General features: G+C 45.1%; 1 protein-coding gene across 12 annotated transcripts in view; it reads right to left on the bottom strand.

Annotated features, from left to right (window-relative positions):
* CUL1 (cullin 1) overlaps positions 1-13,722 on the bottom strand; it is an 89,539-nt gene that overhangs the window by 74,343 nt on the left and 1,474 nt on the right. For 4 of the 12 annotated variants that reach the window (XM_081537209.1, XM_081537208.1, XM_081537210.1 and 1 more), the window contains exon 1: positions 13,538-13,686. The exons of 5 other annotated variants lie outside the window; for them this stretch is intronic. The gene's annotated coding sequence lies outside the window, so the exon portion shown is untranslated. Of the gene's footprint in view, positions 1-9,642; positions 9,781-13,268; positions 13,687-13,722 lie in introns of those variants that run through there. 3 more of the 12 variants (XM_081537207.1, XM_081537211.1, XM_081537206.1) reach the window with 3 other exon arrangements.

Below are 13,722 nucleotides of genomic sequence, written 5' to 3'. Positions count from 1 at the left end.
ATACACACAATTTTATAACTATGAGAAATTTTGGATATCATTAAGTATGGAATTTTGTCCTATGAACATCATAGGAATTAAGATACAATTTTTACTTTTGGTACTCGAATAATTAATAGGTCTTTTTAAATTCTAAAAATCCACACAAAAGCACTCAAAGTGTTAAGTATTGTTCAAGTTAAAACTGAGTCTTCATTCAGTCAGTACACATACTCTTCCTACTCTGATGACTGTGCGACTTCCGGTGGACCGACAGAGCATGACGGGAACACACCGCTTTAGGAAACCTGAAGATGGCCACAACCACTGGAGAGTCAATAGGTGCTGTACAGACTGCAGCCTGGTGTGCTGCAGTCCAGGGGGTCACAAAGAGGCAGACACAACCAAGCGACTGAACTGAACTGATGATACAGACTGACTTGTTTGTCCACATAAACTAGTTTTAACTGTTAAGGACTGAGTTTCAGGACTCTCCACTTCAGCACAAGGCTTTCACAGGCATATTAATTCAGTGATCTAGCTTGTTGCTTGCATGTATTTCATTTTCAAGCATTTTCATTCACTTTAAAACAAGGGCAAAAAAAGTGTTACATTTGATAATGATAATCTATACCACGCACGTTTTTCAAACTGAGGACTGCAATCCATTAATGTATAGGCCATGAAACCAGCTTAGTCAATGGTAACTAGAACTTTCCAAAAAAGTGAAAAAGAAAAGAGCTCATAGAACATAACAAGCATTACTCAGAGCATCTTGAATTCCATTACATTTGTGCATGTATAGAGTTAACCTACGAAATGCATTTCTTACTATAGAAACAATTCAAAAAGCACATGGTAACAAGACTCTTTCAGAGAGTTAACATGAAAGTGCATGTGGACGTCTGAGGGGACATCTCTGGCTCTGTAACTTACAATCTGTATGAGCTTGGGCAGATTCCTTAACTTATAATGCCTATAATAACACTACCTATCTCACAAGGCTGTTGTGAGGCATAGATGAGTTATGCAAAGTAATGGTTAAGGGTACTAGACACAGTAAGCATCTGCTACTTTTCATGTTAATGCTTCAACTTCAACATTGGAAAAGATCCTGATGCTGGCAAAGATTGAGGGTAGGAGGAGAAGGGGGTGACAGAGGATGAGACGGTTGGATGGCATCATCGACTCAATGGACGTGAGTTTCAGCAAACTCTGGGAGATAGTGAAGGACAGGGAAGCCTGGTGTGCTGCAGTCTCTGGGGTTGCAAAGAGCTGGACACGACTTAGCGATTGAACAACAAAGGTTATCAGATGTCTTTGAAATCCCTAACCCAGTATTTAAATAAAACGACAAAAAACTCAGGGGGAAATATCAAACTTAGGAGTGCTTATTTTTTAAGTCAAAATGAAGTAATGTTGCCTGCAAACTGCACAATACTCTTGGACAACAGAACACCAGGGGTACCTCCCCAAATTCCCACCAAAGTGGACCCACCATCAGAAGACAGGGAGCCTCGTGTTCTGACCGACCCAGGGATCCAGCCAGAGGCAGCTGCTCAAAGTTCAGCTTTTCTTTGAAATCTCATTCATTCTTAAAATTCAGCTGGTTCTTTGATTCTACCACCAAATGCACTTAAAAACAAAAAAAAAAGCTTTGAAAATACCAGCTGGCAAAGTGTTTCTGACCCAAGCTGGTGGGTGAGCTGCTGCTAGGAGGGATCCACTGAGTCGGCATCCCGGCCACTCCCTGCAGTCCTGGTGCCACAGCATTATCAGGACCCAGATCAACACAGGCAGAAACACACAGCAGGTCGCCTTCACTGCTGAGACGACCAGGATGCTGGCGGCACAGGGTGGGTGGCTGCAGGCTTCAGCCAGGGAGGCAGCGAGGCATGTCACGACCGGATGACACAGGTCTCTCCTCCTTGGGAAGGATGCTACGGCACAGACAGTCACTTTCATCCCCATGGAACATTTCAACGCACAGGTCTCACAATCCTGTTCCGCTAATGGTCAGATTTCCCCGTGTGGCGCACGGTTCGCCCTGAACTTGGCCAGGGCCGGGCCCTGAAATACCATCTGCTGAGTCAGCAGATTTAAAAAGTTACCACATCACTAAGTGAACAAGCTCATTCAGCTAATCCAGGTGTTTCCAGCCTTTTCATTCCTTTTCTTTCCCCTACTCCAAATACATTAACCTTAAGTTCAAAACTCGTGACCAGCAGCTCCCTCTAGCTAAGTAAATTTTCAAGACTTTCCCACTTCACTACAAATTGCTTCAGAAAGAATACACAGTCCCTCCTCTACACTCGATCTGATTTGAAGCTTTCACATTTGATTTGTTCTGAATACAGTTTACCCATTCATTCACCTTCCTGAAGTCTGTGAGATCTGCTGGCGCCGTCCTTCAGATACCTGAACAGCGCTCTGGCCACGCAGGGTGGTGAAGAGCCTGAAGCACCCACCACTCCGAGGGGTCTGCACCCCACCCCACCCCACCCCACCCCGTGCACATGTGCAGTCAAAGTCACCCAGTCCTGTTCAACTCTGTGTGACCCCATGGACTGTCGCCTATCAGGCTCCTCTGTCCATGGGATTCCCCAGGTAAGAATACTGGAGTGGGTTGCCATGCCTTTGTCCAGGGATCTTCCTGACCCAGGGATGCAACATGGGTCTCTGGTACTGCAGAAAGATTCTTTACTGTCTGAGCCTGACTTGATGATAATGTGTCCTGTTGAAAACGTCCTTTCCAGCTATGACAACATCAAGTAGTCAGAGATTTATAAATATCCGGCAAAGGATAAGAGGAGATCTATAACACACTGAAGTATTGTGTTTAAACCTGGGCTTTGCACCTATCAAGGACAGACAGATTAAACTCAGTCTGTCAATTATCTGAGTAAGTCTTTTGAGTTCCTGAAAACATACTATTTGATAACCTTCAATAAAGGTTTTTTCCTTTTTTTGGTAGCAGGAGGGGGATTTTTTAAAAATCCTGCTCCCCAATCCGACTGAAAACAGTCCGGCCATCTCTATAACAAAGGGAAAAATTTGGTAAAACCTGTAACAGCTTCACTTAAGAAAATAATTCTGAAACTGACTGAAGCTTCTGGCATTTCTTACTTGAGTTTGTTTTTAGTTGAACTGATCCTAGTCATATGTTTAAGTTGCAAAAACTTGTGAATTTCCTTCATAATCTGCAGTAACTTGTTTTTATGGTCACTGTAGAAGTATTGGCTTTTTTCAAGGTTACTGTTTTAGGGACAGAAGAGACAAAAGCAGGTCCTTTCACTTCTACAGTAAGAATAAAGAACATCCTACCTACTGAGATTGGTATTGGTCTCTACTACCTGTGATGGGGGCAGTACTATTCTCTTTACAATCAAGCTCAAGTTTAGCAGGGGAAACCTCAGAGAAATGTCTGTCGAAATTCTTGATTGTACATAATTTACTCTGGTGTTGGAGAAGACTCTTGAGAGTTCCCTGAACTGCAAGGAGATCCCACCAGTCCATCCTAAAGGAAATCAGTCCTGAATATTCATTGGAAGGACTGATGCTGAAGCTGAAATTCCTATACTTCGGCAAAGAACCGACTTGTTGGAAAAGACCCTGATGCTGGGAAAGATTGAAGGCAGGAGGAGAAGGGGACGGCAGAGGAGGAGATGGCTGGATGGCATCACTGACTCGATGGACATGGGTTTGGGTAAACTCCGGGAGCTGGTGATGGACAGGGAGGCCTGGTGGGTGGCAGTCCACGGGGTCGCAAAGAGTCGGACACGGCTGAGTGACTGAACTGAACTGAACTTGTATGTATTTTCTCAAAGGTTTCAAGCTTATGCTTCAAATAACTTATTTTTAAAACCATCAAATCCCAGTTGAAAATTCATTGTCTTTTTAAAAGAACGTCAACATCACAGTGCAGGTCTCCTCCAGGTCGAGCGCTCACGTGTCACACGTGTGAGAAAGGGGACTTCAGAGGACGTGGGCTCCGCAAAAGGGCGCAAACCTGTGCACATACATCAGCTACTGCCAAGTACAAATGCAATGAACTATGGAGAAAGCAGCACATTTTAGGACTGATCTTTTCAGACCACACACCCTTCGTCTCTACTAGACTGTTAATAAAACACACAAATCTTTCTCTGCCTTGGGGGCGGCGGAGTGGGCGACCCTCTTTTTAATGTGGAACTATAGTTAGATTCACTGCTGCCAAGGAGTCATCTGAATGTGCTTTAAACTATTGTAAACTATGAAGGGAATCCACTGTCCTAGTTAGACACACACGCACTCACCTATAAATCTACCATAAGAAGCAACGTGGATGTTTCACCTTATACCACATCCATACTTTGCAGACGGTGTGTTGATTATAACCTGTGAATTCTTTAATCACAGACATTTTCCACAAGTCAGCCTATCAAAAGGACATTTCTCATTTGTAATTTATTATAGATTAAATCTCAAAATTAACAGAACTTCCCCAAATTGGTTTGCCCTACTGAAATCGCATTGTTTCATGGGTCGAAGGTGTGAAGAACCAGGACAAGACGAGCAGCCAGCCCCCACACTAGCCACTTTCAAGCGAGAAGAGCCGCAGATCAGCGCTGGGCACACGCCTGGCTTTGGGAATTTTCTGAGCTTCAGGGTGTGAGATGGACGAGTGAAGGGCTGGCGAGGATGGAGTGCAGAGCCCACTCCAGCCGGTCATGGTGACACCAACCCCTGCTGGGGACAGACCCTGTAGTCAGGCAGTCACGACAAATCCTCAACACAGACAACGGAAGCTGGGGACAGACCCAAACGAGGCAGAGCTGAGGACAGAGCATGTTGAAGGAAGAACTAATAAGACTTAGCAATCACTTAATATAGAACATTCTCCGAGACAACGGTGTAAATTGAGAAGGTGAATGTGGCCTGGGGAGGCTGTGAGGGCAGGGAGGGCCAGGGGACGCCCTGCGGGCAGTGAGAAGAGCTGGGAGGCAGGCTAGGGGCGTGCGGTAGGCTCAGCCAGGAGGCAACCAGCTACCCTCGAAAAAGGTCAGAACTGCTCCAGCCAGAAAAACATACCTGAAAAACCCCACAGCAAAGCGAACCAGATCAGAGAACCCAGCCAAAGAGCCATCTCCTCAAAGAGGATCTAACAAGCGAAGGCCAAGATGATTCAAGAAAAAACGATGCAATCCTGGTCCAGAAGCTTGGAGAACACTGTGTGTTACAGCCCCTTCCTTAAAGGGGCCAAAAGCGCTCTGAAAAACACACCTGGTTAGGCTTTCCATTCTCACCCTGGGAACCACCGAGCGAGAAACGCAAAGGAACCTGTTTAAATATCAGAAAACAAGCTCAGGGAACCTGATCTGGTGAAGCCAACTCTGTGTTTCAATGGACTGGAGTGCTTTGAAAACTCCAGCAGTTTATAAACTTTAAAAAGTTCTGAAACATCTTTTGTAGTTAATGTTACAAATCAGCATTTTCCAGGTTTAAAAAGGACTTTCAACGTATGTCACCTCCAAGAAAACGTGAACGACACGAGCTGAGATCCTGCTGTTGTTCTTCAGTAGTGAGGACAGATTAATGCTGGTCCATGCACTTAAAAAAGTTTTTCTTAGACACTTCCTATAATAGCACTTCGGGTTTATATTTAGACAAGGAATAAAGTGAGGCAGAAATCATTTCTAGACAAGAACACGTCTAACTCTGGACTCGGGAGGATCCTGCTCTCTGCATTTCCACCCCGCTCCTGAGAACTCGAGTGTTTTAAGATGCTCAACGCTCTGCCTGAGAGCGAAGAGGCAAACACACCATTTACTTCACACCTGGCCTCCCCTCCACGGCAAGGCATGTCATTTCTCACATCTGATTCTAAAATCGGTATGTCTCTACAAAGCAAAACACATTCTTTACCATGGTAGTAGGGTTTTCTTCCCTGAGACGCTATTATTAAACCAAAGGTACAAAGGTCCGTATAGTCAAGGCTATGGTCTTCCAAGTGGTATTTTGAGAGCTGGACCATGGAGAAGTCAGAACGCAAAAGAAATGACCCTTCGAAATGTGGTGCTGGAGAAGACTACTCAAAGTCCCTTGGACAGCAAGGAGATCAAACCAGTCAATCTTAAGGGAGATGAACCCTGAATATTCACTCGAAGGACTGATGCTGAAGCTCCAGTATTTTGGTCATCTGATGCAAACAGCTGACTCACTGGAAAAGTCCCTGATGCTGGGAAAGATTGAGGGCAGAAGGAGAAGAGGGTGTCAGAGGATGAGATGGCTGGACGGCATCACCGATGCAATGAACATGAACTTGGGCAAACTCTGGGAGATGGTGAGGGACAGGGAGGCCTGGCATGCTGCAGCCCGTGGGGTCGCAAAGAGTTGGACACAACTGGGTGACTGAATACCACCCCCACCACCACCTTATATGCGTACACAGACTCTGTAACATATGTATTTCCTATAAAATAGAAGTCGCCCTATAAGACCAGCAATGTTCATCACCATACTAAAAACTCCTCAGTATCTAACCTCGCATTTCCTAAATGCATTTACTCACAGATCTTCCCTTCTATAGGCTTCCCAGGTGGCACTGGTGGTAAAGAACCCGCCTATCAATGCAGGAGACATAGGTTTGATCCCTGGGTCGGGAAGACCCCTGGAGGAGAGCATGGCACCCCACTCCAGTGTTCTTGCCTGGAGAATCCCATGGACAGAGGAGCCTGGTGAGCTACAGTCCATGGGGTTGCAAAAGAGTCGGACACGACTGAAGTGCACAAACACTTTGCTTCCATTCCAACAGCTTACATGTCACAGAACACAGATGGGCAAACACTGCTCTAAAATAGATGACTGAAAATGCAGGGAGTGGTAAAGCTGAGCTGCTCTATTATAAAAATAGGGACTTAACAATGCGTCAGAGTATCAAGTGATACATGCATGATAGGCTTCACCATAAATGCCCGGCTAAATCGCAGACGTCCACAAACACAACACAACCCCCTGCCCGGGACAGAGGCAGCGACCCCCAGGACACTCACAAAGGGACCACTGAGGAGCGACTGCTGTGAAACTGCCCACCAGGCCACGCCATTGCCAGCATTCTGGGGCCCCTGTGGGGAGGCAGTCCTCACCCTCTGGTTTGGGGAGCCTCTATCTGATGTAAGTAAAGTGCGTCACTCAGTCGTGTCTGACTCTTTGCGACCCCACGGACTGTAGCCTGCCAGGCTCCTCTGTCCATGGGATTCTCCAGGTTGGAATACTGGAGTGGGTACCCGTTCCTTTATACCGAGGATCTTTCCGACCCAGGGATCAAACCTGGGTCTCCTGCATTGCAGACAAGATTCTTTACCCTCTGAACCATGACTGACTAGCAAACCATTCCTGCATCAAGTGGCCAAGGCTACCTTTACCTTGGGAAGTGAAAGAAAGACTTCTGTCCACAATGAGGTGTCTACTTGCAAGAAGCAGAAAGCTGGGGCGGGGGATGGTGCAGTTTCAAAGCCACCAGAGGGGTTCAGCCCCAGCCTCTGGCACATTCTATGTGCTGAGGAAGAGTGGTTATTACCGCATTGTAAGATGATCCGCTAATACTGGAGTGGAGCGGTCAGAAGAAACCAATCTCTGGCTTCTTTCTTCCCCACCCTCCCCCAAACCAAAGCCCCCTAGTTCCCAAAGTGGGAAAAGCGCCTCCAGCTCTCATGTCTGCTTGTGTCATTCAGAATACATTTCTTAATCACTAGTAACGTTTTAATATTCCAAGCCATGGCATGAAGTGTGTCAAAAGAATTTTTCTAATTTGTAGCAAATGCACATTCTTAGGCATGATGACAATAGGTTTCAACATCCATCTACTATGGCTAGGAGTTGTGAAGTTCACAAAAAAGATAGGAAGGTCACAGCATTGCTAAGAAAAAGAAACTTCCACACTTAAGACAATAGTACATGATCCAGTTACAACTCAACAAAATTCCAAAACATAAATGGATTTCATGAGATTAAAACAGTTTCATAGAGGGCATGGAGTATGTGTGAATCCAAAGAAGCTGAAGGATGAAGATGAGAAGATGGGAAGATGAGCCTTGCAGGGAGAACCAAAAGTCAGATATCTCACCCCTAACCCTTCGCGCCAACACACCTGCAAAGGGACCTGCTGCAAGTAAAGCAGACACCCAAGTGATCCAGCACTGAGCTGAGTGAGCAGAAACATCTTGCTCAGAGCAGGCTCACCGCTTCTTTTGTCTTTTGTCTTCATGAGCTAATCCATTGCATTATAAATACATGTACACTGTAGAAAACTGGAGGAAAAAAATACAAGCCAAAAGAATAAACTAAAAATAACCCGTAATTCCACTACTCAGAGATAATCACTATAAACATTTTGGCTTATTATCTTTTTTTTTTTAAAAAAAGTACATACACACACAAAAAGAAAATTTTCGACATTACATATATTGTTCTATAGCATGTTTTGGTCTCACCGAATACAGAATTACAGAAATGCAAAGATTTATCTAAAAATGCTGAGATCATAATCCGTAACAGCAAGATGTGAAAACAAATGTTCAATAGGAAGGCATTAAATAGTGTACCGGTGGCAGAATATTAACCCATCATTTTTTAATTTTCTTAGACTGAATCCCTAAAAGTGGATTAGCTATTTCAAAGTGCATCTATATATATAAATATATATGTATGTATGTATGTATATGTATACACACACACACAGTTACATGGTTCTTGCAGAAAAATTATTCTTTTTCAGGCAATGACTGGACAGACTCATTTCTTCATATCCTCACCAGAAGTGGCTTATTTTCAATCTATGTCAAAATTTAAAACAAACAGTATCTCACTGATTTGCTTTCCCAGGAGTACTACTAGTAAAGCTGAATTTTTGTTTCTTGATCCTTCTTTAAAAAAACTACCAGTTTGTTCATTTCCCCCCATAGTGGCGAGGGAGGTGGGAGGGGTATCTTTATCTTAGTTCTATAAGCCCTCTTTTTGTAGTAAGGAAAGCACATTTACCTGAAAGGTACACTGAAAGGTATATATATAAATACCTGAAAGGTATTTCTGTTTGTCATTTGCTTTTTAATTTTGTTTGTGGCATTTTAACATACAGAAGTTTAATTATTCTCAAGTAATCAACGGAGACTTTTCCTTCACAGATCCTGCTTTTGGGGTTATATGCTGAGAGGACTCCTCCATCCTGAGATCAATTGCATTATCTTTTGGTCCTTAAAAATCTGGGTTGGAGGGGACACTTTAAAGGCACACAAGCTCTCTGTCCTAAAATCACAACCATTTTTATTACTTTAAATATTTTCAGCAGTACACAAACACATTCCAAGCACACATTTCATACAATCTGTTTTTTCAAAGTATTCCCTGCCATAGGCCTTTTTAAAAAAATCACCGCTTACTAGATTTGAACAGCCTTCAATGGTTTTATAAGGCCAGTGAGTCACATCTCACCCCACTTCACGACAGTCCCAAAGTCCAGAGCTGTTCACTTCTGTCCCGCAAATGTCCAATCACTCTCCTTTAATGTCCCCCAGTTACTAAAAGACTAAGAAGAATAAGGTCATTCTTGGTAGGCAACTCAGTTCTGCATAATGAATTCTGTCCTAATCATCAATAGGAAGATATCAATCTTAAGAGCATTTCTACCTTGCTTCCTTCTTGTCTTCCACCTGGGTAAAAGCTGGAGCCCTGGAGTCACCATCTCATTTTAACTCAGGCCTGGCCACCGAAGAATTGATGCTTTTGAATTGTGGTGTTGGAGAAGACTCTTGAGAGTCCCTTGGCCTGCAAGGAGATCCAACCAGTCCATCCTTAAGGAAATCAGTCCTGAATATTCATTGGAAGGACTGATGATGAAGTTGAAACTCCAGTACTTTGGCCACCTGACGCGAAGAACTGACTCATTTGAAAAGACCCTGATGCTGGGAAAGATTAGAAGGCAGGAGGAGAAGGGGATGACAGAGAATGAGATGGTTGGATGGCATCACTGACTCAATGGACATGAGTTTGAGTCAACTCTGGGAGATGGTGATGGACAGGGAGGCCTGGCATGCTGCAGTCCACGGGGTCGCAGAGTCGGACACGACTGAGTGACTGAACTGAACTGAAATGGCCACTGAGTAGGCCTGACCTTAACCACCCAAAGCTTGGCTTCTTCCCCAAGAGGCTGTCAGGGGATTAAACAGCATCTCCACACCGTGGGGCTTGGTCAAGATGTGAAACTGTTATTCAGTCATTTCCAACTCTGCAGCCCCGTGTACTGTAGCCCGCTAGGCTCCTCCGTCCATGGGTTTCTCCAGGCAAGAAGACTGGAGTGGGTTGCCATTCCGTTCTCCAGGGGATCTTCCCAACCCAGGGATTGAACCTGGGTCTCCTGCATGGCAGGCGGATTCTTTACCGCCTGAGCCACCATGGAAGCCCCCAGACGTGAAGCAGGAGGATGTTCAGGAACAAAGTGCGAGTTACTGGAGCTAACTCTAGCGCCTGCCACAAGGTCCCACGCCCACAAGAGGTCTGTCCAGTGGGAGGAAGAAACCGCAAGTCCAGGCCAAGGTGAGGCGCTCAGACAGTGACTGGGCGGGGCCTCAGGGACCCCAGGAAAGGCTCTCCTCAAGATGGCACGTCAGGATCTGAGTGGATCCTTTCCACAGGAGCAGGAGCCTGCTGGCTGACGGGAAGAGGACACGGTACTGGAGGCCGAAGGAGGGCCGGGAGCAGCAGGGCCACTTCTGGGAAGGGGACCGCCCCAACAGGGGAGCCGGCAAAGACTCCGCTCACCTCATCCAAGGGTCCCCAGGGGAGACGTACGGACGAAAGCCTGGGTGTCACCACCCTGCTTTCAAACACGAAGAAGATTACGCTTTATGGGGCGGTCCAAATGTTGTGAACATTAAAAGCGATGGCATTCCCATGGAATCCACACACTTTGAACGCCTGAAGAAAATTGAAGTCAACTGAAAACCATCTCACTTTATAAACGAGGAAGTAAGAGGTTTTCCACCTCTAGATCCAATGATATCCTACATCTTCTCTCTCAAGCCAACACATTCTATACTCAAGCAGAAATAAAGTGCACATGTTTTTTCTAGAAGGTATATTCTTGTGCATAAAAAATTTTAAAGCCACCAAACATCACAATAATCCTGTTTATAGTGTGCATTATTAAACGGATAGATTACAAACAAAGCTTAAAATCCTTAGTAATAAACTTAAGGTTTTATTTAAGTTTATCCCTCATTTCACATTCGCGTCTCAGTTTTGAGAGGCAAATGAAAGAAAACAATTTGTTGAGAAACTACCCAATAGCACCCTACCAAAACAAACACACACACACACACACACAAACAAGATAAACTTCAAATTGGTCCTTAAAAACATCACGTTCTTTTCTCCAGGCATAGCCAAAAGCTCAAAATTCATTCTGAGTCTGCACAGTTTATTCCAGACTCAACTGCTGAGGCCCATGGCCTTGGAACATAAAACACAAACACAAACACACTCCTTCAATTTTTGGCACTCTAATCTTCAACTTGAAGGAGGGCAAATAACTCCTCTTCAACCTAAAGCCCATTTTTTTGAACTTTCCTTGCAGAAAGAAAGGCATCCTATGCCTGCTGGGCAAATTGGGAGTGAACTTCTGATCAAAAGGCACTCAGGGACCCCAGAAAGGTCTCTCCTGTGAGAAAGGTCACTGGGCCTCCAGGACCCCGAGTCATAGCTCTCTTAACAGGGAAGAGCCTCAACCAATCAAAGGATTTCACCTCAAAGCTAAGGCGGCAACATTTAACCTGAGGCAAAGACCTCAATCTTGTTTTTTTTTAAAAAAAAAAAAACACAAAAATTTTAAACATCTGTACTTAAAACTAGTTTTGAAGGAAAAGGAGGAAATTAAAGTTTCACAAGTTGCTTTCTTGGCACTTTCCTGAACTTTCAGAGCCGAAGAAAGCCTGAGCATTTTCCCATCCAGCTCTGTGTTCGTTCCCGGGGATGCGGTAGGAACAATTAATTAAAAAAGCTCGCACTTTTACCCAATGTAAGTGCGGTGACTGCTTCTGTAGCCAAAATCCGAGGTGGTCAGACACTGGGTGTAAATCAGAATTATTCCAAATTTCTTCATTCAAAAAGCAAATGAAGTACCCATGACCAAGTTCTATGCTCCTCTGGGAATGCAAAAAATAAAGAATATGTCCTGCCTTCAAGGAATTCAGTCTGTAAAGTATGGGAAGTAAGGCTGCATTGACAACCCAGACTAAGCTAATTATCTCTAGAGGATAATAATCAGTAAGAGACAAAGGAGTCAACATATCTGTAATATATGTATATTAGAGCTATGAGTCGACAGAGCTGTAACATCTAGGGACACTGCAGGATATTACCAGGTATCACCAGGCTGTTAGTTACCCATGTAGTGGGCACACAGTAGGAAAGGGGGGCCTGCCTCCAAGGACATGAATCAGTGGCCCTAAGAGTTGCTGCTGTTGTCACTCAGTTGTGTCGGACTCTTTGCAACCTCATGGACTGCAGCACACCAGGCTTCCCTGTCCTTCACTATCTCCCAGAGTTTGCTCAAACTCATGTCCACTGAGTCAGTGATGAGAGGATATTACGAACTGGTGAAAAACCCTAGCACTACAGCTAAAGGGTCTTTTTCTCCCTTTTGTTAAAATAAGTTTTTAAAAGATGATTCCAATGACAAAAAGTTAAATATTTTTAGAGAGTATTTCAGCCAACCCTCTACAGCTTAATGAGCACTCTCTCTAAAAACCTCCAAAAATGGGCATAATAGAGTTAAAGCAAGCCAGTCTCCTGCTTGCTATATGCATGCCTCGGAATTTGAAATGCGTTGCAACTATTTCAACTTACCAGGGAAAGCAACAGAACTTTTAAGTAAATTTTCCCCCAATACCCAAGGACACTTTTAGATTCAGAGGACGTTAGGTCCAAATTTTTTAGACAATTTTTTTTTTTTTTTGCTTTTTAAACAATGCTCCCTATTTTTTCTACACAATCCATAAACGCTGCAGGATTTCAGAAAACCAAGTAAAACAGGGTGGCCACAAACTAAAGCGTTAAACTTACAACTGGTCATGCTTTTGCAGACTGCTAAAGCTATGCTGAGGTCTAGAAGCTGGGGACTTCAAGTAAAAGTGAATTTCATTCCTTTCTGTCACTCCGATGAATGCATTTCCAAAACTGCGTGACCCCTGACTCCACTAACTTGGCCTGTTTTAATGCCACTGCGCGAAGAGCAATTACACAGAGCAAATAAATACTTAACTGCAATTCCTCATTTGCACTCTCACCACTAACTCCAGCTGCGAACTGTGAGCAACGACAGTGATCCAATCCGAGAAGAGGATCCTATTTTTGGCAGAGAGCTCGCTAAAGGGAGAAAACCCTCAACTTTGGAGGATTAAGCTCAAGGAACGTTCACCATGCGTTTCTCCCCCGAACCACCAGCACTCGGCCTACAGCACACTGGGATCCGGGAGAGGCGCGCGGGGCGACCCCCCAGCACGCTGCCGGCCGGCGCTCGGGTTACCTGCGGGGTCAGCGCGCGCTCCCGCCGGGTGCAGGGCCGGGGGCGCGCCGAGGTGGCGGCGCAGGCCCGGCCCGACTCGCGGGCGCTCGGCGGGCGCCGCGGAGGGGGGCGGGGGGACTCCGTCCGGTGCGGCCGCCGCACTCGCATCCCTGCGCGCCGCCCCGGGCCCGCTCCCCGAGGAGAAC

This window comes from Giraffa tippelskirchi, chromosome 10 (genome assembly GCF_054371585.1).
Source record: "Giraffa tippelskirchi isolate mGirTip1 chromosome 10, T2T-mGirTip1v1.2.pri, whole genome shotgun sequence".
In the NCBI taxonomy this organism is placed as follows: domain Eukaryota; kingdom Metazoa; phylum Chordata; class Mammalia; order Artiodactyla; family Giraffidae; genus Giraffa; species Giraffa tippelskirchi.
Note: the sequence above shows the minus strand (reverse complement) of the source record. Positions and strands in the feature narration are given on the sequence as shown.